We start from the raw sequence: 25,912 nt of genomic DNA, 5'->3' as shown, positions 1-25,912 counted from the left end.
GCGCTGGGTTACTTTTGACCCAACAGTTTTAAAACACTTGGGTAAAAAAAAACAATAACAATTTGGGTCGAAAAGGGGACTCTCCAAACTTAACACGAAATGAATAATGAACAACCCAAAAAATTTGGGATGTTTTGTACAAAACCTTAAAAGATTGGCTTGTTTATTAACACCCCCAAACATTGGGTTGTTCTGTACTCAACACCCCCCACAAAATTGGGTTGTTTTCTGCGTTATTCATTTGACCCAACTTTTTGAGTCAAATATTATAACCCAAAAAGTTGGTTAAATTGATAACGTTGTTAGTCCCATTACCCTTTCCAGAACTGCTGATTGATGACTAATATTGCTGCCTTTTAATCACATTCATATCTGCTGTTATGGTATTGATTACTTTTGTAAGGTGGCCATTCACACCTGCATATAGTGCATACTTGTACGCACACTTTTAAAATCGTTGGGTCAAAAAGGGACTGACTTAAATTTTTGGTTTATTTATTTATCCCAAAAAGTTGGGTTTGTACAAAGCAATAAAAAAAAAATGTTGCTTGGTACAAAACAACCCAAAAAGTAGCTAGTCGGTCCCTTTTTGACCTCAATTGTGTTATATTTGACCCAATTGTGTTATATTTGACCCAATGCGGCTGTTCTCTCGGAATAGAGTTGACGAAAAACGTGCGTGTGTGCGCGAAGGCTTCTGGGAGCGGGTCGGAGGCGCGATGCGGCTACCCCGCGCACCATTTTCTCATTCCGCCGGCTTTTGCGTGTCTACTTCGCTGGGCCGTTTGTCCGCTGAGGAAAAACAGACGCCTCCTGTTGTTGCCGCCCTTCCTCCTCCTCCTCCTCCTCCTCTTTTCTTTCTACCACCCCCCCTCCACTTTTTGCCCCTTGGGATTTATTTTTATGGCAGGCCTTCTTATAACACATGACCTCAGTTGTGCATTAGATGCCATGTCAAGAAAGAAAAGCCACTTTTTCGCATCACATTTTCACACAAGGTGCAAATCTGAGCATATGAATTATGAATCCACCCCCACCCCCCCTCCCCTCCCCCTCGTGGAGCCATGCGGACACACAAGGCTGCGGAGTGTCGGTGCGATGCAGCATGACAAGCGGTAATTTTGGCATTTTGGCACGCGAGGGAGTCGCGCTGGTGCTTCCTGTCGCCAAGTCCAATGAATGAAAGCCCGACTCCCAATAACCGGAAAAGGCGCATTCCTTCCGTCCGTGACACGCACCTGAATGACGTCAGTTGGGAGGAGGCAAAAAAAAAATGTAGTAAATCATCCGCAAGCTTCACACAAAATGACGTTCTCACGGAAGATATGCGGGACATGTTAAACAGTGAAAACATACAATTAAAATCAAAATTACGATAGTTGAGTTGAACTAATAGTTGTTTTATTTTGAATAAAATATATTTTTTTAATTCATTAAAAAAACAACACAGCTTTTTTTGGTGTGATTTTTGTCTTCCATATAAATTTTAATCACAGACATATTTGAAATGGTAATCATGTTCTCAACCCATAAACACACTAAAACCGTCTAGATGACGAGAAAAAAAAAATTCATAACTCAGCAGAAATGACATAGAGCACTGTTGACAGTTGAGCTGGACCAATCAAATTTTATGATGTTTGATGAACTGTTTTCTTGAAAACGGAACAAAAAGCTCCCAAAGAAATGCTTGGTTCTTCAAAAGTTCCTAAATTGTCGTCCAATTCCGGCAAGATCCATCAAACATTAAAGCAAACAGTTTTAGGAGCCTTTAAATGATTAAAAGGAGATTATGGGCTTAGGCGGAACATTGTACGTCTTGATCTGATTATCGGCGCGATTATTACAAGAAGCATCCGTGTGACATCATCACGAGGGCTTTGTTTGATATGTCAACGTTTAGCGCACGTCCTTTATCAACATCAAAAATCCATCGGCTAAATTTGAGCGGCGACATCGAACTTGTGCTTCAAGTGTCCGCTTTCATCCACAATCTTTTTTTTTTTTTTTTTTGGTTGACATTTGAGCGATGGTCTGGTTTCAAGCGAGCCGCAAAGCAAGATAAATGGACGTTCACGCACAAACCACATCCCTTACTCGTCCACACTAATGTTGCCTTTCAAGTCACATTTGCCAACACGTCAAAAACAAACTTATTTCAACATCAATATAAAAGGGAGGGGAAAAAAAATAGCACAAAATATTACATTTGCGTACCAGACCTCATTCTCTTACTGGGGAGAAAGTACAAACTTTAAATAAATTATATTATATATTTATAAGAAAGTTATATTCATAAGAAAAAAAATAAGACATAAAATCAACATACAATACAGTATATACACACAAATTGGTATAAAAACTACAAATAAAGCTATGTTTTCCATTGATTATTTAATAAATGAAAAAATGATATAATCCCATGAAATTCATTATAATGAATACATAAAAAAAATAAATCATATATGGCGTGAGGTAACGTGAAGGCGAGCCAGCTGACGTTCCTCAGCTCCCTCGCGAGGGTCGTACATTATCCAACTTGTAATCCATTTTGGGCTTTTTTTAAAATACACAATTACCACGCCCATACCCCCTCTAGTCCTCCACACCATGTGGGAAGGTAACCCCCCCCCTCCCCACGAACTCCCCCAAAACAACCCAGGCCCGTAGAGCACCTTGTTTTTGTTTTACGGCATAATCCGTCTTGTCCGTCTCGCTGGCGAATCCCATTTTTACGGCTTGCTTATACATTCCTGCAGCACATGGTTTACATACCGGGGCGGCGATGGCGGGGGGGTGGTTAGTCCTAAATCAGCTGGCAGCTCGGAGCAGCTGGGTTAAGGTAGGAAACTTGTCATCGGGCAGACTCCCCCCTGCCCTACCTGCGATAAACGACGCCCCGCATTTGTAGATCACAACATTCGGGGTTGACCCCGGCGGACGGATTACATCACGGCCGCGGAAATTCAATTTTGACTCCTGTCGCTATCAGGCGCGGTGATGGCTGCGTTACCCCCCATCCACCACCATTTCCCACAGGTACCTATTCATAATACCCACCCATGGGTACACCGTACACGTCCATCCTCATTGCCCATTTAATGTTCCCATCCTTGGGTATTGGTCCGAGGCAAAGCCTGTAAATGTAGTACTTTTTGGATTTGTCGCTTAACTGCTGACCTCCACCCTTGTACCCATTCATTTAATGTTCCCATCTTTTGAGGGGTCCCGAAAGTGGTGGGACTGGGTCTAATGAGCAGGGGCAGTTGTCGGTGACCCCCCCCATCGACCGGCCGCCGCCCTTCAGGGTGGGTCCGGCGTCAATTTAAAAGCGGTCTGTGTTCCAGGTGAGGGCCTGCCACACAAATCCTCTGTTACCTCCTGTGCCTTTAAAAGCGTCTTTCAGTCATGTTAACAGCTCATAAATGGCCGCCCACGGCATCAGCCCCCCCGAAATAAGAGCAGGCCGTCAGCTTTTAGACCAATCAGACCTGTAGATTTCTTGTCGGAATAGTGACGGCTTCAAAAGCGATAAGGCGAGCTGCTGGATAAAGCGGACACTCATTAAATCCAAAGAGTTCCAAAAGTCAGTGAAATGAAATGAAAACATGCCAGAGGACGAATACAATGCTAAGCTTCGTAGCCAAAAATCCCCCAGAATCGTGTAAAAGTGAATCCAAGCTAGGAAGTTGATAAGCTGATAAATGATAGGACAAGCACTATTTTATTTTCAATCAATCTTGTTAAGTGAAGTTTTTGATTTTTGAGTTATGACAGAATCCCCCATCACAAAATAAAAATTGGTACAGTTCCCCATTTTCCCAAATCAGGAAGTAGCTTTTGGCTAGTAAATGCTGCAACATTTTTTTTTTTCTGCAACTTTTATTGAAAGAGTTTTTTCACAATGTTACGAGGAAATCATTTATGTCCCTGCCAGGATAAAAAAAAAAAGTGCCATCATCTTGCACCATTCTGTTAACCAGGTTGTAGCCAGCTAGATAACAAACTGAAATGCAGCATTTAGCAATATTTTTTTCTTCTGGCAATCATATAGCATAATCTTTCATCTTTTTTTTTGCTTTTGTGTTACAGGTATGTTTAAAAATGAAGTCTTTAACTTTTGTTAGTGGAATTTAAGTGTATGAGCAAACCAAAATTTATTAAAAAACATTTCTGTTTAAAATGCCTCAGAATCACAAACAGTATAGTCCTGTCTTGCGTCATTCTTGGTGATAGTAGGACGTTGCTTTAAGCTAACAACTAGCTAGCGTGCTTTCTTTATGTAAAAAAAAATGGTACAGTCCTGTCTAGGGGTGTGAATTGCCTCGTACCTGACGATTCGATTCGTATCACGATTCACAGGTCACGATTCGATTCGATACCGATTAATCCCGATACGAATTTATAAGTCGATTGTTGCGATTTTTTTTCATTCAAATTTAGAAAATACTAATCAGTAAGCTTGTAGAGTGTAAGATTTATATGAAAATGTATTATTTATTTATCTGAAATTTCAGTCTTATAGAGGTTGTAATCTGTTTCATGTTTAAACAGCATTAAAATAAAATATTAAGGCTTAATGTTCCGTTCATATAACATTCTTCCATGCTTAAGGTGTGAATCCTAAAAAAATAAAATAAAATAAAATAAAAAAATTAAAAAAAAATCGATTTTGCCTATTATTGAATCGATTCGAGAATCGCGCGATGTAGTATCGCGATATATCGCCGAATCGATTTTTTTTTTAACACCCCTAGTCCTGTCATAGTACATCATCCTGCGCTAATCAGGAACTCAGCTAAATGGATACTAGCATGGACATAAGAATGAAACAAATGTTTAAGAAATAGCCACGTTGTTAGCATTTTTCCCAAACAACATCACACTTTTGTGAGAGGATGTTATTTTTTGTTTTCCTTGGCATCATGATGGAACCATTTCATTTCCGCCGTCCCCTCAATAAGAATTGTTACTCTCCCTTCTTACGTCGTCATCCTCTCACAACCAGGAAGTAGCCTTTAGCCAATTACTACAAATACTGTCATTTTCTATCATTGAAAAAAAAAAAAAAATGATAGGCCAACAGATAGCTAGCCGGACGCTACTGACCGGTTGTGCAACTGACACAAACATTTCAAAAATTTCACCTTGGTGTGTGTAGTGCCTTTTGCGTTCAAGCTAGCCTGTTAGCATTTTCGCCAGCTCTTTCTCAGCAAAAGCGCTTTCCTCAGCATTTTTCAAGAGCTACCTCTTGTATATCACTTGGCTGTGTTTATGTTGCCATTCAAGTATTCTGCACTCCTTTTTTTTTTCTAGCAGCTGTTGCTCGGTTGACGTCAGGAAGGAGAAAAATGGTCAAAATCCGACATCCTCCCTGGGGGAGTGCCGGCCCGGCAGAAGAAGATTTTTTTGAGCATGCGGAAGAAGCGGCGGCAAGGTGAGTTTGTCCTTCTTGAAACGTCTCACGAGCAAAAAGGATGTTAGCTCATTAAAAAAGGGGGAGCCCATAAATCTGTCCCCCGCATTCACTAGCGCCGCTTCACATCTGGACGCGAGCTTCTCTTCTTCTTCTGCGAGGGATTTATGGGCCACGTCACTATTCGCCGCTGGTACCGCCGCCTCTCGCGTTCGGGACCTCCGCCAAGGCCTTAATACCCTCTCCCCACCACCGCCACCTTAATCCAGATTCTCGTGTGAACATGTGCTCCGCCTGGTTACCGAGTTGTGATGTCACAATACATTTGCAGGCTGAACATGGAGTACCCACAACATGTTTTGAGATTTGGGTTATTAAATGTCGTGTTTCACATGCTAATTTATTTCCATTACTTCCTGCGGGAGCTTTTCTTTCTTACTGTAAATCCAAACAAATGGACACCAAATGTTGGACCATACAATGTAGCAGCATCTTCAGTCTTTGATTTCCCAGTCAGACGTGACATCAGCAGCGTTAAAACCCGTCCCGAAATCCTCCTTGACAAGCGGCAGTTTGTCTTGCGTCCGCGTTTTCAGCGTGTTGTCGCCCCTCGCCTCTCCCACAGTCCGAGGAGGCCGATAGACAAGCGCAAGGCCGGCGTCGTGATGGTTGGGACATACTCGGAATCAACGCTTTACAATGCGTGTAGGCACGAGCAATACACGGTAGCAGACGCTTCCAATTAGAATCGCACCCATATCAGGCAGCTTTTTGCCCTTTTGCCAAAACAAACAGTGGAGACATCGCCACACCCTTAAATGCGTCCTATTATTGCTAAGTTTGAACATTTTAAACATAAAGAATTGGTAAAAAGTAAAGGACGGGAGCTCAAAGGGACATCTTTCGGGATGAATGATCAATTCCCAAGAGAGATAAACGAGCGGCGAAAAGTACTGTTTCCTATCATGAAACAAAATAGACAGGAGGGTAAACGGACTTCGATGGTCGTTGATAAATTATATATCGACGGCCAGCTATTCCGAAACCCAACCTCGACCCCTTGGCTGTTCTAACTGACAATTGGTAGAGCCGAGCATTGTGTGATTATTTGACATAGGTATATGTATATGTATGTGTATGTATATGTGTATATATGTATATATATGTATATGTATATGTATGTATATGTATGGATAATGGGTTACGAAATAGAATATGAATTTATATTATGCATAGGCTATATAGTAATAATAATAATAATAATAATAATAATAATATAGAAATATATTCTTAAAAAAAATAAATTAATAATAATAATAATAATCTCGCTTAGGTCACCATTTACTGGTGTATTGTTATGTTGAATCCCCCACAGATTTCCTTCACACTCACTTCCCCCCACGTTTCTTCACTATTATACTTATCTACTTGCTATCTCTCTCTTTATATAAATTATATAAATTGCCTAATTACTCTTTTGCTATCCTACAATATGTTAATATTAATAAGCAGCTTATATAGATGTATACATAAGACTGAGTCTATATTGCTTGTATGCAGAAATTAGTTCTGGTCTCCTGGAATGTGTGTGGCGCTCGCTCCCAGGCAAAAAGAATAAAAATTTTAGACCATCTCTCAAAATTTAAGGCAGATATTTGTCTCCTACAAGAAACCCACTTACAAAAATCAGAAGAAAAATTATTTATAGATAAAAATTTTAGTCAAGTTTACTCTGCCTCCTATAATAGTAGACAAAGAGGTGTCTCTATACTTATACATAAGAATTTATTCTTTACTCTAAATAATATAGTAACAGATTTAGAGGGCCGATATATTATTATCCAGGTAACTATATTTAATAAAGTATATACAATTGGTAATTTATATGCCCCAAATAATGATGACCCTGATTTTTTCCATGAATTTTTCTCTCGGTTACTCGATTTAGCAACAAATTCTACTATTATTATTGGAGGTGATTTTAACACGGTCTTGAACCCGTTAATAGATCGTTCTAATAATACGATATATACAAGGCGATTACGATCCGCTAAAGTAATAGATGAATATATGGAGGATTTTGGCCTCAGCGATGGCTGGAGACTTCAAAACCCAACTAAGAAGGAATTTACTTTCTTCTCTGCTGTGCACCGATCATTCTCAAGAATTGATTTTTTCCTTACAAATAATTCTATTGTTGATAAAACTGCTATAAAAATACATTCTATAATTATAAGTGATCATGCACCAGTCTCCCTCACTCTACAAATTGACTCTACCTTTAAACCTCCCCCGATATGGCGTTTTAACATCTCATTACTGAAAGACGTAGAGTTTGATAAAATTATTAGAAGGGAGTGGGCAGATTTTTTGGAAATAAATGACTCTCCAAATATATCTCCATCTCTTCTCTGGGAAGCAGGGAAAGCGGTAATTAGAGGGAAAATTATATCATATTCAACTTATAAAAAGAAAAAATTCAAAATAGAAAAAAATTAGAAAAATACCTGGAAGATAAAATTAAACAACTAACGGATGAATATGTATTCAACCCAAATAATCAAATATGGATAGAACTACAGAATATAAAAATACAGTTAGATAACATGTTATCTAAAAAGACAGAGTTTATAATACAACAGTTGAGATATAATAATTTTGAACATAATAATAAATCAGGTAAATTCCTGGCAAATCAACTTCAACGGAATCGGGAAAAATCTCTTATAACGGCTATTAAAGATATAAATGGTGAATGCACACAATCACCAGAAGAAATTAACCATATTTTTTATAACTATTATCGAAATCTATACACAGAAATTAATAGACCTAACCCTGAATATATTGAGGAATTCCTAAACAGCTTAAATATACCTCAGTTATCTATTGAACATAAAGATATTCTCGATACCCCGCTTACTATAGATGAGTTGTATCGTGCTTTAGACAGTATGCCTAATGGCAGAGCACCTGGTCCAGACGGCTTTCCGGCTATATTTTTTAAACATTTCTGGTTAATGTTTGCTCCATTATTTCTAAGAGTAGTAACTGAAATTAAAAGTAAAGGTGATATACGTCAAGATATGAATATAGCAGCAATTAAACTTTTATTAAAGCCAGAAAAAGACCCTACCCTCCCGTCAAGTTACCGACCGATATCACTAATTAATACCGATATTAAAATTATCGCTAAGGCCTTGGCATCTCGATTAGAGACGGTAATCTCGACAATTATTCATAGTGATCAAACAGGTTTTATTAAAGGTCGTCATTCTACTAATAATATTAGGAGACTCTTTAACTTGATTAGTATGTCACAGCGGTATGATAAAAAGGCAGTTGTTATTTCGCTGGATGCAGAAAAAGCATTCGATAAAGTTAACTGGTCCTTCCTCTTTGCTGTCTTAAATAAATTCGGCTTCGGGGAGTCATTCATTCAATGGGTCTCAATATTATATGATTCTCCTAAAGCTACAGTTACTACTAATGGGATTACATCACAGAGTTTTACTTTACAAAGGGGAACAAGACAAGGGTGCCCAATTTCTCCTTTATTATTTGCTATATTTATTGAGCCGCTTGCATTAGCTATACGTCAGGATAGACGGATCCAAGGAATCCACTCCGGGACAATAGAACATAAAATTAATCTATATGCCGATGATATATTACTCTATTTAGAAGAACCTGCTATCTCGCTAGGGGAAGCATTTAAATTAATAACTAAATTCTCTCACTTATCAGATTACTCTATTAACTGGACAAAATCAACATTATTACCTATTACAGAAAATTCATGGAATCCTACAAGTCAGGATCCACACTACTCCTTTCCTACAGGTAATTTAAAATACTTAGGTGTTAAAATTTCACCTAAGTTAACTGAATTAACTTCTTTAAATTTTTCACCATTATTGGATAGTATCCGTAGTGACCTGGAGCGCTGGAATAATCTTCCGATCTCTTTAATAGGACGGATAGCTACTATAAAAATGAAAGTTTTACCAAAGATTAATTATTTATTTTCAATGATTCCATTTAAACCTACGTCTAACTGGTTCCAATCGCTGGACTCTGCTATCATAAAATTCTATTGGAATAAAAAAAAAGCCAAAATTAGTCTATCTACTCTTCAGGAAAGTAAATCTAAAGGAGGTTTAGAGGCACCAAACTTTATGTACTATTATCTAGCTAATCAACTACAATATCTTGTGCTATGGACACAACCCAACAGAGATACTAACTGTTGGTTGGAATTGGAGCAGAAGGATTGTAATAATCTTAGACTGTCAGATTTACTCTTTATTACAAAATCAATAAGACGACATAATTGTTTTAAAAACCCAATGATAGCCGCCACCCTGACTGCCTGGTGGAAGGCATTAGAAATTACAAACTCCCAATTGGCGCCCTGTGGGCTCTCTCCCATTTGGCATAACCCCGACTTTCAACTTAATAATCAGTCGTTCCATTTAAGCCTATGGGAGCAGAAAGGAATTACACACCTTCATCATCTTTTCTCAGATAATAAGTTTATATCGTATACAAACTTGGTCCAGAAATATGAAATAAAAAAGGGAAATTTCTTACATTATCTGCAAGTTAAAAATATGGTTAAGAAACAAATCCCAACACTTCAGGATACGCTCCAACTGCCTGTCTTAGCTAAAGATATTATAAAGCTTTCTCCAACAACAATAAAGAAAATATCAAAAATATATAAGTTATTTTTATACACAAATAAAACGTATTTACCGACTTTAAAATGGGAAAAAGACTTGTCTATAGTTCCGGAACCAGACTTTTGGACCCAAATCTGTGAAAATGTATTTAAAATGACCAAACAGACAAATTTGCAACTTATCCAATATAAGATACTTCATAGAACATATATTACACAATATATGATGAAAAAAATGGGACTCTCTGACTCCGACATTTGTCTCCAGTGCTCACAAAACACTGCCGATACTTATCTTCATGCTTTATGGTCATGTACTCCAGTGCTGCATTTCTGGACTAAAATCTTGGGAAAGCTCGCTGATATATTAAACTGTAGGCTTCCTTTATCTCCAAGACTGTGTTTACTAGGTGACTTAACAATAACTGAGCTACCATGTAAACAATCTCAATCTATATTTATAGCCCTTACTATTGCTAAAAAAATAATCCTTGTCAATTGGAAAAATAAACAATCTCTAAATATCGACCACTGGTTAAACTTACTAATAAATTATATCTCAATGGAAAAAATCTCTGCCTTAAATAAAAATCAAGTATCAAGATTTAAACAAATATGGTCTATGTACATAGAATATTTTAATCTCAATTTGGCAACTTAATCCTGCCAAGATTCTGCCTGTTAACGAGAGCCACCACATCGTTACAACTTCTGTTTTCGCTGCTCCTGTATTTGGTATTTTCTATCTGATTGTTTTTATTTTTATATAGTCAGGAACCTAGTTGCTGCTAGTGGGCTCGAGCATACCACACTATACGACACTATACTCAATAACTCCTTAAGATCTATTTCTAGTGGGCACTAAGCATCAACACTTGGTGTTACTGCATGCTAATTAGTCAATTTTCTTGACGCCGTCCCCTGTGGTCGGGCGGGGGTGGTTCTACCCCCCCCCCCCCCCCGGTAGCCCTGCTGCGCTGGCTGTCCGCCCATTGTGGTGCCGGGTGGATGAGGTGGGGGGCGGCAGGGGGTGGGGGTGCTGGGGGGCGGGCGTGCCGCCTACACCCGCCGGGTTGGGTGAGGCCCCGCTGGTCGCTCCTCTTACTCACTTCACTAGCTTGCACTATACACTTTGTAAATATACACATAGGGCACACAACACATTTCTTGGTGGGGTGGGGAAGGGTGGAAACACCGTCTTCACCCTTCGACTCCCCTCCAATTTTAATGCACCTCACGTCCAAGGGGAGGGGTGAGTTGGGGCGGGGAGCCATCAGAGGGGATGGACTGCAGTGCCTGGCAGCGCTGTGGTCCCCCCCATTTGTGTCCCTGCCCCACCACTTTGTCCCTCCATTCCCTTTTTTAATGCACCACACATATACATATTCATTTTTTGGGGGGGGATACGGGTGTGTCGGAGTAGGGGAAATTTTTTCCCTCTGCTCCGACTCACCTGCTCCCAATTTTAATGCACCACACGCACACACTTGTATATACACTGGGTGGGGCCACATTCACGGTGTAAGGGTAGAGCTCGCCAGTCGGCGAGCTGGCGGACTCAGTAACAGGGTTAGGTGTCACTTGTACTCTGGCGTGACGACCGGGGCCTCTCCCCACCGGGCTCGGTGTTCTGGTGTTCCGCCTTCTCCCCTGGTGCTTCCTCCTCTGCTTCCCCCCTCCCGCCGCTGTGCAAATCTCGCGCGGCTGGAGGTGGGGTGTGCACATCCTCCCTCTCTGCGCTGCTGCCCGGTGCCGGTTTCCGGGGGGGGGTGGGGGGTTCTCGCGGGGGGCCGGGTTCGCGGGGGGGGGTGGCGGCCGTCGGGGGGGGGCGGCTTGTTTGGGGGGGGGGGTGGAGGTATGGGTGGGTGGGGGGTTGGGTGCTGGGGGTCGGGGTGTGTTCGGGGGTTTGGGGGTCGGGGGTGGTGGGGCCTGGGTCGTGGTGGATGGCGGGTTTGGGTGGGGTGCGGGGGGGTCGTGGGGGGATGGGGGCTGGGGACCGGTGGGGCGCTGTGGGGGCCCGCTGGGCCTCGTTCTGCGGCCTTGGGCTCGGGGGTGTGGGCCGGGGCTGGGGCGGGGGTGTTCCGGGTGTCTGGGTCGGCTCGCCGACCGGTGTCCGCTCGGGTGGCTTGGGGGTGGCCTTGGTGCTGCCGCGGCCTGGGGATTCCTGGGGGGGGGGTGCTCGCTTTGCTGGACCGCGGTTGACGGCTTCTTTCTTTGGTGGTGGTCCTTATGCATGCCAGATCCGTCGCACCAGCATCTACTGAAACTCAACAGTAGTACCCTCTCCCTCCCACAGCCCCTTGAATCAGTTGGTGCTGGTGTCTGTGGTTCTCACTTTGCTTTATCTATCCTTCCCTCCTTCCTCTCTTTAGTTTTTCCTCTGGTCACTTGAGATCTTAATTTATTAGAAGTATGAGGTTTCTGGGGTTGGCATAAGACTCCGGTTTTGTAACCACGCAGGAGGGGTCTTGTTGGTGCTGGACTTCACTTTGATGGATTGGATGTACTGGCTTCTATTGATCTCACTCTGCCTTATCGATCCTTCCCTCCTTCCTCTCTTTAGTTTTTCCTCTGGGCTCTTGAGATCTCGCTAAATTTGCTGGAATTTAGAGGCTTCCGGGGTTGGCGTAAGACTTTGATTTTGTAATCATGGGGAAGGCAGGAAGTGTTTGGTCGGTGCTGGATGTCACTTTGATTTACCTTTCTTTTCTCTTTATTTCTTTTTTTTTCTGACCTTTTCTCTGGTCTCCTGACCATTTAAATCTCACGACTCTGGCAAGATTCTGAAGTACCTGGTTAAGGCGAAGGGTAATGGGATATTTATAAGGTTTTAGGTGAATGAATGAGTATAAATTTATACGTATTTGCACGCACGCACACGCACGCACGCAAACGCACGCAAACGCACACACGCAAACGCACGCACGCACGCAAACGCACGCACGCAAACGCACGCAAACGCACGCACACATACACACACAAAAAAAAAAAAAAAAAAAAAAAGAGCAATGATGACAAGACGTTGAATCGGTAAGACTACCGAATGAACAATTCTGAGCTCTTCAAAGAAAAAAGAAAAAAAAAAAAAAAAAAAAAAAAAATGCGTTGCAGATACTTGGATTTGCAAAGCAAATCTTGGTGTTCGCAATTTACAACAGTCAGCCCATGGTAACAAGGTTAAAATTAAGTCAGCACTAATCCTTTTCCGCTTTGTTTTTGTCGATATTGATACTCGTACCTAATGGAAGCTGCACAGGCAAGTGTAGATGAGTCCAATCGTAATCAGCGCTCCTTACTACAGTCTTTCTACAGCTAATCAGTGGAATTCTACTTATCTGAAGGTGCCTGAACAACGCACAGATCAGAATAAAAATTTTGAAAATTATTTCAAGATTTGGAAATATGTGTTTGTTTTGTTTTTTGGTGGCTTTTATAGATGGTTTTATTTGTGCAAAAAAAAAAATAATTTATATAAAAAAAATGTAATGTCGGGCATACAAATACATATATAAGCCTTGGAGGTCTCTTATTTGCTATTTTTCTAAAATGTGATTTTTGCGTGCAGCTGTCTCTCCCGCCAGGAGTAGTTAGTGTGGCGTAGAGCAGACGCGCGCTTCACAAAGGAAGCTTTTGCTTTAATGTTATCACGATGCTGGCGGCTAATGAAGATAATGCGACTCGGCCGCATCACAGGGACACTTTTATTACGTTTCAGGGGCCGTCCATCCTCATCTTGACGGATCGCTCTGTTTTTTTATTTTATTTTATTTATTTTTTTATGGTGGTCGACGTGGAGTCTGGCGACAATGACGCGGCCGCATCTGTTTTGCCCCGGGCAGGCAGTCAGAGGCTCGTTAGCGACATTAGCCTCGTCTAAGTGTGTGCTTATTGTACGTATCTATTATTGCTATGGTAACACTGAATCAGCCATTTTATACTCTTTGTGGGGTGTGTGAAAGGGGAAGTCAGCCTTAAACATTTCTTGACAATATGTTATGTGACCTCACTAGTCTAAACATGACATGCTGAGGAATATTACGTGAGTTAAGAAGCAAAAATGACCAATCACAGCTCATCTGTTTTCTGAAGCTGAGCTGTGATTGGTTGTTACCTGAGACCTGAGCAACTGTGATGTCATCTTCAGTCGACAGCAAGTGGCGAAATGGCCGCCCCCTGAGATGGATAAAAACGACTGGATTTTGCTACTTAACTCAAATTCCACGAATGCAGTATTAATCAAAATACCAAATATAGACCAGTGGGGCTGCATAGAAGATATGTAAAAAATAATAATAATAATCATTGGGGTTTACTTCCACTTTTTTTGCTTCAATGCTAACAGATAACAATGTTAGTTTGACTCCCCAAATAATACAAATCTCCGCTGATCCAACAGGAATATAGACTTCTAAAATGGATATTTAGGTGTTACCATGGTAACAGTAAAATACATGACAGTTTTTTTTGTTTAATAAAATTGCACATGCAAATGTGAACGGTGGCGATAGAGAGTATGCGGCGCTTGTAAAAACATTGTCGCACACGAAGATAATAAATGTTTATTCCTCAACATCATGTTTTAAAACAAACTCATTTTACTACTGCTAGCGTTGAGTTAGCATTAGCATCACTTCAGATGCTTGTAAAACTGTCACCCTCACGCTAAAATTGTCAGTGTTTATTTGAAGATGTGAAGTTATAACAAGAGTGAGTTTTACTGCAAGACAGATGGAGCAATCGCTGGTGTTAGCTTTAGCAAGTCTTCAGACTTGTCAGGTTGATTTCCAACGCATTGAATGTTACTTACTCATTCACTGCCAGTCATTATAGAAAATTTTTACATTTCCAATAATCACGTGATATTACATTCAATAATTATATATAAACCGAATCTACCAAATAACAGAATAGACTCCCTACTTTTTGTCCCGTCCCGTTCTTTTATAATTGACAGCAGAAAAATGTAGGTTTGCCAAAATACAGCCATTTCTCCCATGGACTCTGAAACTGTGTTTATTTCCTATAAAATGGGGCAATGATGTCATCTACCGGTGGTTGGGCATCAGTAAAGTTGTTTCCAAGTTTGATATTTACAGTGGAGCATGCTCAGATTCGCCCCCATTTAGCACCGCTCTAAAAAATACAATTGACAAGTATACTTGTCAAAGGCAGTGAATGAGTTAAGTTGGATTTTATGAAACAAAGTTGCAAATATTTTTTTGAATTCTTCTACACATTGTTAATAGTATTGGATTATTTAAATATTTGTTATAGACTTTTTTTTTTTTTTTATTTCTTTTCTCATAGATTTATAGTTTAGTTGTAGTATTTATTTTATTCCTTTTAAAAATTGTATTTATTTTTTAAATGGAATTTGACTTGGTTTTGATCAAATTTGGGTCGGGTAACTTTTTTATTTTTAATGACATTTTTTGGGCATTCACAATATTTGTGTTGAAATTATTTCTATGTATTTTATATGATAGAAATAAGGGAGTTCCATTTTTTGTTGAATAGAGGGATTTACATTACATTCTTACTGTTGTATACATAATTTTATGATACTTGCATTGTATTCTTAAGTATTTGAATTTATTTTATTGTGCTTTTCAAACAAATTTTATGGAGTTTTTGTTTGTTTTGTTTTTAATACCCTCATTTAAAGGCCGTATAAGTAACAGCGCCACGCCTGACGGCGTGAAAGTGTGTCGTGTGTTTAACGCTCGCTGGAGCGTGTTAGGCAGCTTCCAAACATCGGACCATAAACTTTTTTTTTTCTTCTTCTTGTTTTTATCTGAAACATTCCGACTCTTTGGCTTGTTTATTTGAAAGTGTTGTAAAAGAAAAAGCTCCAACCTGATCTGGCGTCCTAACCCCTCGCAAGCCCAAATCTAAATGGGGGGCTTTGATGTGTCACTTGTTATTGTTTGTATCAGTGCTTATCACTCCCCCGAGCCCCAAAAAACCCTTAAATGCACCTCAATCTCATCCCTGCGTCATTATGCTATGACTAGATTGTCTTGCTCTTGATTTGGCAATTGTACCCCAAACTTTCCCCCACATCCTCTCCTCTATCCATCCATTCGTCTGTCCGTCCGTCCATTCATCCAGAGTGCCCCCTCCCTCCATGCCTGCGTCCCCCCCACATGATAAGGATGATGGATGGGGCAGAACTGTGGCTCCAGCCAAGAAGCCCGGCAGCTTCCTCGCAGCTGAGAGATACACTGAAGGGAGGTGGGGTGGGGGTCGCTATTTATTTGGTGGTGGTGGTGGTGGGGGGGGGGGGGGGGGGGGGGGTTAATGTATCGCCAAGTGTGGGACAAATGTATGATTGAAAACTATATATATATATATATATATATATATATATATATATATATATATATATATATATATAATTTTTTTTTCCCCATCAATATACCATATAGTGTTTTAACTAATTGGACTGTTCTGGATTTGAAAAAAAGTTGAGCATTCAAAATTGAGGGATTCTTTCACAAACCACTAGAGGGCCCCCTGGTAGTACACTTTGATGATGGCTTGCCTTATCTGGTTCCTTCTCTTTCGACTTCCTGTCTTGATTTTGATTTTGTCTCATCGGCCGCTGGTTAGCGTCAACTTTCAGCGGTCGGCATGTAACCTCGCGGTCACGCAAGTCCGTTAATGATTTGTTTGTGTTCTGTGGAGGAACATTTTTGATGACCTAATTTTCTGAAGTTTGGACGTTTTGTTTTGATTATGAAAGGGACAAGATAGCATTTCCCATGCACCCACTTTTGCTATTTTGGGATTCAAGATGGTCAACAGACTAATGAGAATTTTCATAAGATATTCAAGTGCCGTTTTGTTTGTTTTGCTGCACTTTTTATTGGTTAGCAGAATAACAAAAAAACATGAATGAACCCATTTTTTTGTCAAAAGAAATCCATGTTGGCTTTACTTCTATAATAATTCAGACAGTATAAAGCCTTTTCCGCTTCTTTGTTGCTGTTGGCGTAATTCACACTCAAAAGTTCTACACAACTGACCCTCTTGTAAAACCTACTAGAACAACTGAACTGTATTTGTGGTTAATCAGAGGCACTGCAAATTGTGGCAGTTGTGTGCTGACTCCCATTTAACACAAGTTTGAATGTGATTGATTCATTCGGAACATAACCACATCCCCATATATAGGGTGTGCACACTTGTGCAAAACAATATTTCAGTTGTTTAGTTTTATTTCCCAACTCAAAACGATTTTCAACTGAGTTGTACAGTAGAGCTATCACATTGCTTTAAGTTATGTTTATTTTTTTACAACTCAAAAACCTGGCATTTAAACAGGGGTGTGTAGACTTTGTATATGTGCTTGGGTGATGCAGGTGTACTTAATGAAACGTCCAATAGGGAGATGTGTTTTGAAAGGCGCGTGTGTGTGTGTGTCTGCAGGCTTTTATTTGCCAGAAGGTGCGTGTCGGCGTGATGATTGAAGCGTGTTTACGGCGGGCGGCTTAAACATTTACGTTTGCGCGCCCAAGGTGAAAAACGCGCCAACCTCTGGACGGCTTCACCACGTTTACGAGGAACCGTCGGCACGTGACCACCATTCCCGCTCACACACACAAAAAAAAAAAAAAACGCAACAGCCCGGACATTTCTGCCTTCACTCTAATTAATGTACTTTCAGCATTTATTTTGGGTTCAAGCTTTACAAAAAGACAATGTTTCACATATTACACTTTTATTTTTCATTGAAAAAACTAATTAAATAAATATTTTTTTCTCTGTAAATTACCTTTTTGTGAAGATGACTTTCTTTTTTGTCAGGAAAAAACTGTCCCCCTAAAAAATAAGGATAAAAGTAACTTTTTTTTTTCTCTAAAAGTATCACACTTTACTTTTCTCAGATAACTTGACTTAAAAAAAATAAAAAAAAAAATAAAAAATGTGGGCGGAGCTTCTCTAAAAATGACACATTTGTCTTTTTCCTAAAAAAAAATACTTTTTTTCTTAAAAAAATAATTATTTTTAAAATGTGTTTTTCTATCAAAAATATACTTTTCAAAATTTGACATTTTCTCTGAAAAAAAAAAATCAATAAAAATATGAAATTTCTCTCCAAGGAAAAAATAGTCTCAAATGTTTGACATTTTCCAAGCAAAATATCTCCAAAAGTGAGGATAAATGGTATGGATAATGGATGGATAAATGCAACCTATTTATACATAAGCTAAATTTTTGAATGGATATAGTTGTGTGTCATTTGCTTAACAACAAATTTTCTAATCTTAATTCTGAATGTTGAAATTGTCTGAAATGGGAGCACGTAAATGGAGAAGAGTGGCGGACCTAGAGCGGCGCCCTGCGGGACGCCATCCCCAACAAAAACACTATTGTCCATCTTTTTTTTATTTTTTTTTATTTTTTTTTTTTATTTTATTTTATTTATTTATTTATTTATTTTTTTGTCCATGTACCTCGACCACTTTTGCTCCTCACTTGTCTTGGTGCCTTCCTCATCCTCACTTTCATCATTATTGGCAAACAAGGAGGAACAAAAGAATTTGTGGAGATGACGTCATCATGTCACTTCCTTTAAACTTTGTCATCTTTGACTTGCACCAAATGCAGTCATGTGACATGATTGAGCCAATCTGATTTCAACCTTTTGTTCAGGCGCCAGTTGTGTCATTTGCAGCCTTTACTGCGGCAAGTGATGCGATTACCCTCCAAAAACGTGTGTGCGCATGTGTGTGTGCGTGCTTGAAGAGTGACAGACATGACAGCCTGGCTCGGGCTTATCTCATTGCAGGGGTGACGTTAGCAATCAAGAAGGGGGTGGGTGTGCGCGCATTGCATTCGTCCTCTCTCAAAATCCTCTCTTTACAGTTAATGTTTATGAATACTAATAACGTACTTTGTGTATCAGTGTATTTAAAAAAAAAAGTCAAATGTAAAACTAGAAATAAAAGCCTTATCTAAATTGTGTATCTGCTTGCATAAACTTTAATATAATTAAATAATGGAAATAATGTTTGACTTGTGATGACAAACGTTAACCTTGAAATACAAACATTTAATTTCCTCGACGGAGGTTAACGTGATCCCTCTTCCCACTTCAGGCCGACAACGTGAGTCCGAGTGGATGTGGGAAAAGGCGAAGAAGACGTTGAGGAGGTGACTCGCGATGAGCACATGACAAGACGAGCAGACCAGACAAGAAAAGTCCAAAAACGAAAAGTCGTGGGGGAAAAAAAAAGATGAGGCGACGAGAGTGATGAGGTGAGCGTGAACACACATGAAACTTCAACATTATTAACGTCACAAACACTGGGCCGACATTTTTACATTCTAGTTGGAATCTTACAAGGAAAAGGATGGATTTTTTTTTTTTTTAAGAACTGAATCCTAGCAAAATTACATTAAAGAAAAGTGTTTTAAGAACTGAATCAAAAAAAAATAAATCATTTTTAAGTCAGAATGCCTAAAGATTTTGGGGTTTTTTCCCCATACAAAAAATCAAAATGAAAAAAAAAATGCGAAAAATTAATTCCAGGGAAAAAAATTGACTTAAATTAAAAAAACAAACAAACATTTATTTCTAATGAAAATTGTAATTTTAGAAAATTGAGTTTTCAGAGGATTTTTTTTTTCCCAGGGGAAAAAATATCCAAATTCTTACAGGAAAGTTTATGGAAAGACATTAAACTTACAGCTTTTTGTAAAAGAAATAGTCTGAATCTAACTTGTCAGAATGCTACAAGATACAAAAAAAAAAAAAAAAAATGAAAAAAATGCAAAAAATAAATTCCTGGGAAACAAAATTGACTTAAAAAAAATATATATATATATATTTCTAATAAAAATCGTAAATTTTGAAAATTTTGTTTTCTGGGTAAAATTCTTATTTTTTTTCCCCCCAAGGGAAGTATGTAAAGACATTAAATTTACAACTGTTTGTAGAAGAAAATTAGATCGGTATGGTTTGAAAGAAGAAAAAAAAAAAGAGAAAATTCTGAATCAGAAGACAAAAAATAAATTCAAATTTGAACATTCACAGCCGTATATTTTTTATCCTCTGCGAAAAACGACATTTTACAGCAGCTTTGTTGCTATGATACTCTTCTTCTGTTTCAACATCAAATCTGTGTAGTATGACTGTATATATGACACTTCCCCCTGCTGGTCAAGGTGTGCACTCCAGAAGGAGCACATTCACAACGCACATTCGGTTTTATTTTCTTCCTGTTGTTTTTTTTTAAGATAAAATCCGAGTCAGAGATGAAAAACACGATACAACATTTGTTTGAAGTAAATAGTTAATTTCAGCAACATTGGTTGGATAAAAATGAAATGTTTGGATTGAACTTCTAAAAAGTTGGAGTCAACTTCATGAAGATGACGACAACTTTAAATGTGTGTCAGAGGAAAAAATAGAAAAGTAGAAGATGAGCCTGAGCCACTTCTTGTTGTTTATTTCATTTTCTCTTCACGTCCCAGATGAATGAAGTTGTAATCATACTGTACATGTAAGTCATCTTACTTTTTAAGAAAACAAAACACAAAAAAATACACAATCTTCCAAGGAAAAAGTCCAAATATTAAAAATGAAAAAGTCATCTGAGTAAGTGCTCTTTTTCAAGCTGTATTTATGTGGAACAAACTAATTGGTTAGTAATAACCTAATAAATGATCAAATGGAGACATACTGAAAGCATATGTGTGTTATTATTGGACGTCATCCAAATGTATTGCTGGCATGTCATTTTGTGACTCGACGTCCATTTTGTACGGCAGTGCTGGTATGTGGTTGAGCCCCCTCCGCCCCCCCTTAACGGCCATTAGGGTCCCCCCGCTGAGCGAGTGAGATAAGGAGGGAATTGAAAAAGTGGCAGAAAGAAGAGAGAGAGGCAGACCTCGTCTTCTCCTCCGCTATCTATCTTCTTCTTCTCTCTTTTTTTTTTTTTTTTCCTGGTCTCTTTGAGCTTGATTAGCCTGCGTGCTTAAGAGGCTCGTTATCAAGCTCCCAGGCCAGGAAACTTCTTCTTCGTCTTCTTCTGACTGATCACACACACACAGTGCATGTGTGCGTGCGTCTTCTTGACTGATGTGGAGTCATGATGCCAGAATGCGGTCAACCGATCGCTCGTGTTGGCCGACCTGAGGGACTCCAACATGTCTGCCGGCCGCTTGGCGGACGTTCTAATGACGATGTGTTTTTTTTTTTTTTCCTCACTCACATCAAATATAACAACATTTTTAGGAACCCAAAAACGATTGTTGAAGTGGGAACTTGGAATAGTTGGAGGGAGATAAAGCAGTGAGCAAAAAAATGCCATTAGCGCTAATGCTAAACAAAGATGAGAATTTGGGAATTTCCAAGAAACGTAACAATTCACAAAAGTGTTGCTAGTCAGTAGATGTCGTTATTTGGAGGCAAAATTTCATTTCATTATCTCTAATAACTTTGCTTTGGAATTTAACCATGCAAACTTTTTTTGAGCCCACCCCCAAAAAGAATCGGAAATGAGAATTGTTTGGAACCAGAATTGGAACTGGAATTGTTCAAACCGAAACAATGCCTAACCCCAGACCTAGCCGAGTTAGCATGTAGTTGGTTAGCCTCGCCTATTTTATGGCTAATCCCAAAATGTCTTTATAAAAAAAATAAAAAATAAAAAAAAAAAGCCACAGAAATAGTTATTGGAGGCTGGATCTTCATCTGGATGTGAGAAGGTCGTGGACATTTGTCAGGTGGGTTGGGGGCCATGAGGTTTGGGGGTGTAAACATTCCCAGCCGTCCCGCTGATGCATCTGTCCGCCTCGCTTTTTGTTTACGGCCTCAAGAATGTTAAGGGTACACGTTAGCCTTCGCTGCTGCTTCATGTGTGCAAATGTGCAACCCAAAAGTGGCCTGCTAGCTAGAAAGAGTTTTTTTTTTTGGGGGGGGGGGGGGGGGGGGGGGTCCAATGGGATGCAGATCTGGTGAATTTTGCTGGCTGTTTAGTCTAGCAATCACCATGGTGACAAGGAGTCTAGCTTTAAGGGTTCGGGGGCCAATGGGGGTGTGGGTCAGGGTGGTTAGAGGCGCTACGGGTCAGCCAGGATTAAACGCCATCTTTCAAACCAAATGGAGGCACGCACACTCAGAAGATTTTCCGGAAAAAAAAGTCGTTATCATTTCAGACAAAAACAACAACAACAAAAAAAGTCCAAAAAAACACTTTGAAAAGTCGAGTTAAGAATGTATTTTTGAAAGAGAGCATTTTTGGATTTCGGGAGATTTTTTATTTTTTTTATTTTTTTTTTCTTTATTTTTTTTTCCTTAACTTTACTGTTTTTTTTGTTTTGTTTTGTTTTCTCGAAATAAGTTGGAAAAACATCTTAATTTTCAAGAAAGTGATTTGTATTTGAGACAAAAATATCTTGTATGTCAAGAAAAACATTTTAAAAGTGCAGGGAATAAAGTTTTTATTTTTATTTTATTAAGTGATATTGGCTTGATCATTGATCATATTGGCTTTTAATTGTAAACTTTTTAAGTAAAAAAAAAAAAAAAAAAGTGAATTTCTTTCCTAATAGAAGTGGGAATTTTCAGATTAAAAAAAAACTTCAAAACAGCTTTTAATATTTCATGAAAGAAACCATTTTAGAAGAGTTCATAATTTTTGCAAAAAATATGATTTTATTTTGTTTTGTTTTAATTTTTTTAGGGATTTTTTTCTTTTCTTTTCCTGAAAGTTGTAGTTTTTGGAGAAATAATAAAAAATTAAAATTCTATTATTTGAGAAAAAAGTGATTTGTACTGAAGAAAAAAAAAATACAATTACAACAATAAAGTACAATTTGCTAACAATAACATTATTACATTAAAACATTCATAAAAATCTATTTTATTTTATTTTAATTTTTTATTTATTTTTATTTTTTTGGTGTGTCAGTGATGAGTCATGAAAAGCATTTACCACTGCAGTACTAGCGAACCAACACACATACTCGCCCACGTGCACAATGTAAGTGCATGTAATGGGGTGAAGGTTGCGCGGAGCAGCCCAAATGTCCCTGCAATAAAAGTGTGATGTCAGAGTTTGTGTCGCACAGGGATAGAAAGACAAGCGTACTCACACACATACACGTACACATCACGTGCGCACGCACACTGGGCCTGGGCCGGTCTGGACAGTTTAAGTCGTTGCTGACAGTGAAAGGTAATTCCTGCTGCTTCATCCTGGGCAAAACACACATCCATCGTGAGCTGTCTGCACGCACCCTCACTTTCACGCCACTGCCTTCCTTTTTTTTGTTTTTTTTACAGAGACATACTATATATATTAGTGTTTTGTATTCATGTCACACACAATGAGAGGTCAAAAGGTCAGAATAAAGATCAAAACTAACAGCGATTAAAAGCACTCAGTATTGTTGCGTTAATCTTTGTTTTTGTTTTTTCCCCATGAAAAGTGGTCGCGATTGCGAAGGAGTCGAATGCGCGCCGGCTGAAGAAGTCGCACAACAAGAGTTATAGATCGTCGTCAGCCTTTCAATGAACCTCGAGATGCACTTAAGAGCTTGTTTGCGGCGCTCATATATCACCACGTTAACAACGCCAACGGAGAACATGTCCCCCCCCCCCCCTCGTCGCACGCTGACCCCCTGTGGTCGACAACGGCATCATCATAAGGCTCCACTCAAATCACTCAATTGGACAAAAACAAAAAAGTGACATGGGATTCAAGAATGGATTTTCAAAATGATGCAAATTCACATATTAGGATAACTTAAAGCAAGAATTTTAAAAATACAAATAGTATAAATATAACAAGAAAAAAAAGTGCTTGGAGAAAGTCAAGATTATTTTTCACACAATGAGGCATATTTTTCAAGGAAATTTTAAAAAAAATAAATAAATCTTCATGCAGAAAGTGACAGTTCCTCAAGAGCAATGTTTTGTATTCCAACAAATAAAACAATATTGGGGTGATTAAAAATCACAATTTTAAAAGTTTTTTTTTTTTTTTTTTTTTTCTCTGACATTTTTGCAGTAATATTTTTGGTCCTTCATTTACAAATGTACTAAACTGACTAAACTCCAATTGTACATACTTTTCCAATGATAGTTTAAAAAAAAAATCTTTTGTAAATTACAACTGATCTTGTACAAGTAAAACTTTTTTCAAATTGATTTTTTGGTCTTACATTTTCACTTAAGTCTCATAAAATTTTCCTTGTAAAATTTACAACTCAATTCTTAAAACAGCTTTGTGTCATAGCATCATTTTAGTCTGTAATATCACACGTAATAGATAATTTTTTCTTTTATCTTGTAAAATAAGAAAAAAAATGTATTGGTAAAAACAGTTTTATGCAATTAACTATTTTTCTTGTAATATTAAACTTTAGTCTTGCAAAATTTTACTTTTTTTGGGATGGCTTAAACGTACAAACCTCACAATTACGTTTTTCTCTCATAACATGACTTTGTAACTTTACTTTTTACTCCGTTTCTACTTATTTCTCAAGACGTTGCGTTACTCATAAAAATTCAAATATTTCTTGTAAAATGAAATAAAAACATTTCTTAAAATTTCACTTCAAGCCGTGTAAAATTAAAATCCCAACTTTTGATCCACATTCTATTTCTTTTCCCGCTTTTGCTAACGAAATAGCATTTTCTCGAATTTCATTTATTTGCGACTGTTGCCTGTCAAATTCGTCAAGGGGGCGGAGCTTGTACCGTGATTGGCAATCTCGTTCTGATTGAAACGGACGGTGAGATCAGCGGGGGTCCGATAATTCTTGGCCCGCGTGCCCCTTTGCCCTCGACCCTCGCACTCCCCTACACGCACACACATGCACGCGCGCGCGCAGCTATCAGATGCTCCCTGCTGCCGTTGTTTTCAGAGGTCAGAGTTGTTTGTTTGCCCGGAGACCCGCGGTGTGATAGTCGGACTACGCCTGAGCGCCCCACGCATATCCCCCCCAACACACACACACACCATCACCTCATCTTAATCTGAGTGTTATCAGCCCTCTCCCACCCCCCAAACTCAGAACTTGTCTTTTTAAAAAGGAACACTTCCCCCAGGAAATGACAGAGACTCCATCGCAGATAGACAGCGTCTCTATCTGTCATGGCGGAAGACTGGGGTCACACTATCAGGGGGGGGCTTGTCACTCAGGTGGGCTTCATAGGCCTCAGGTTCAAATCCATCCACTGACCCTGATTCTCACAAGTGTGCCACACAAGCTCCCCCTAGTGGTACGGGAAAGAATCACTGCTTAAGTACACTTCAGTTGTATTTAACTTTTAGGTTTGAGCAGTCCAGCAGATGGCGCCTTGCTGCTGAGTTTTGCTGTCAGGTGAATTCTGCAGGGTGACAAGTAACCAATCAGAGATAAGAGATTCAGTTCTGAGTTAGAACTAGTAATTCTCAAATGTGGTTATGTGAAAGTATAACTTTGCTCTCAAAGATAAAAAATAAAAAAAATCTAAACTTTGTTTTTCCAACCCACTTAGAAATAGTTTTTCCAAGTCAAAGTGCAACTTTAAACTCACAATTATTACTTTTTTTCTCTTCCTATTACAGCATTAGTAGTGTAAAAATATTTGTCCCCATAAAATCACAAACTAAATTTTTTTCCTTTTCTTGCTGTAGTACAACTTTATTTGTGAAATTTTATTATTTTCATATTAGGTTTCTTACAAAAATGTTTCAAGTAAAATTATTTACTTACACAATTACATTAATATCACAAAAACACGTAACTTTTTTAAGTATGTCAAAATTAACTAACATTATAGCTTTACATGCAAAATTCTAATCAAGATT

The 25,912-nt window shown here is 38.9% G+C and overlaps 1 long non-coding RNA gene across 7 annotated transcripts in view; it reads left to right on the top strand.

Annotated features, from left to right (window-relative positions):
* Positions 1-25,912, top strand: part of LOC144006189 (uncharacterized) — a 45,439-nt gene that overhangs the window by 8,291 nt on the left and 11,236 nt on the right. For 6 of the 7 annotated variants that reach the window (XR_013279751.1, XR_013279754.1, XR_013279749.1 and 3 more), the window contains exons 4-5: positions 5,317-5,437; positions 19,205-19,364. This is a non-coding gene — a long non-coding RNA (uncharacterized LOC144006189). The remainder of the gene's footprint in view (positions 1-5,316; positions 5,438-19,204; positions 19,365-25,912) is intronic. The other variant, XR_013279750.1, reaches the window with a different exon arrangement.

Source organism: Festucalex cinctus, chromosome 18 (genome assembly GCF_051991245.1).
Source record: "Festucalex cinctus isolate MCC-2025b chromosome 18, RoL_Fcin_1.0, whole genome shotgun sequence".
NCBI lineage: Eukaryota > Metazoa > Chordata > Actinopteri > Syngnathiformes > Syngnathidae > Festucalex > Festucalex cinctus.
Note: the sequence above shows the minus strand (reverse complement) of the source record. Positions and strands in the feature narration are given on the sequence as shown.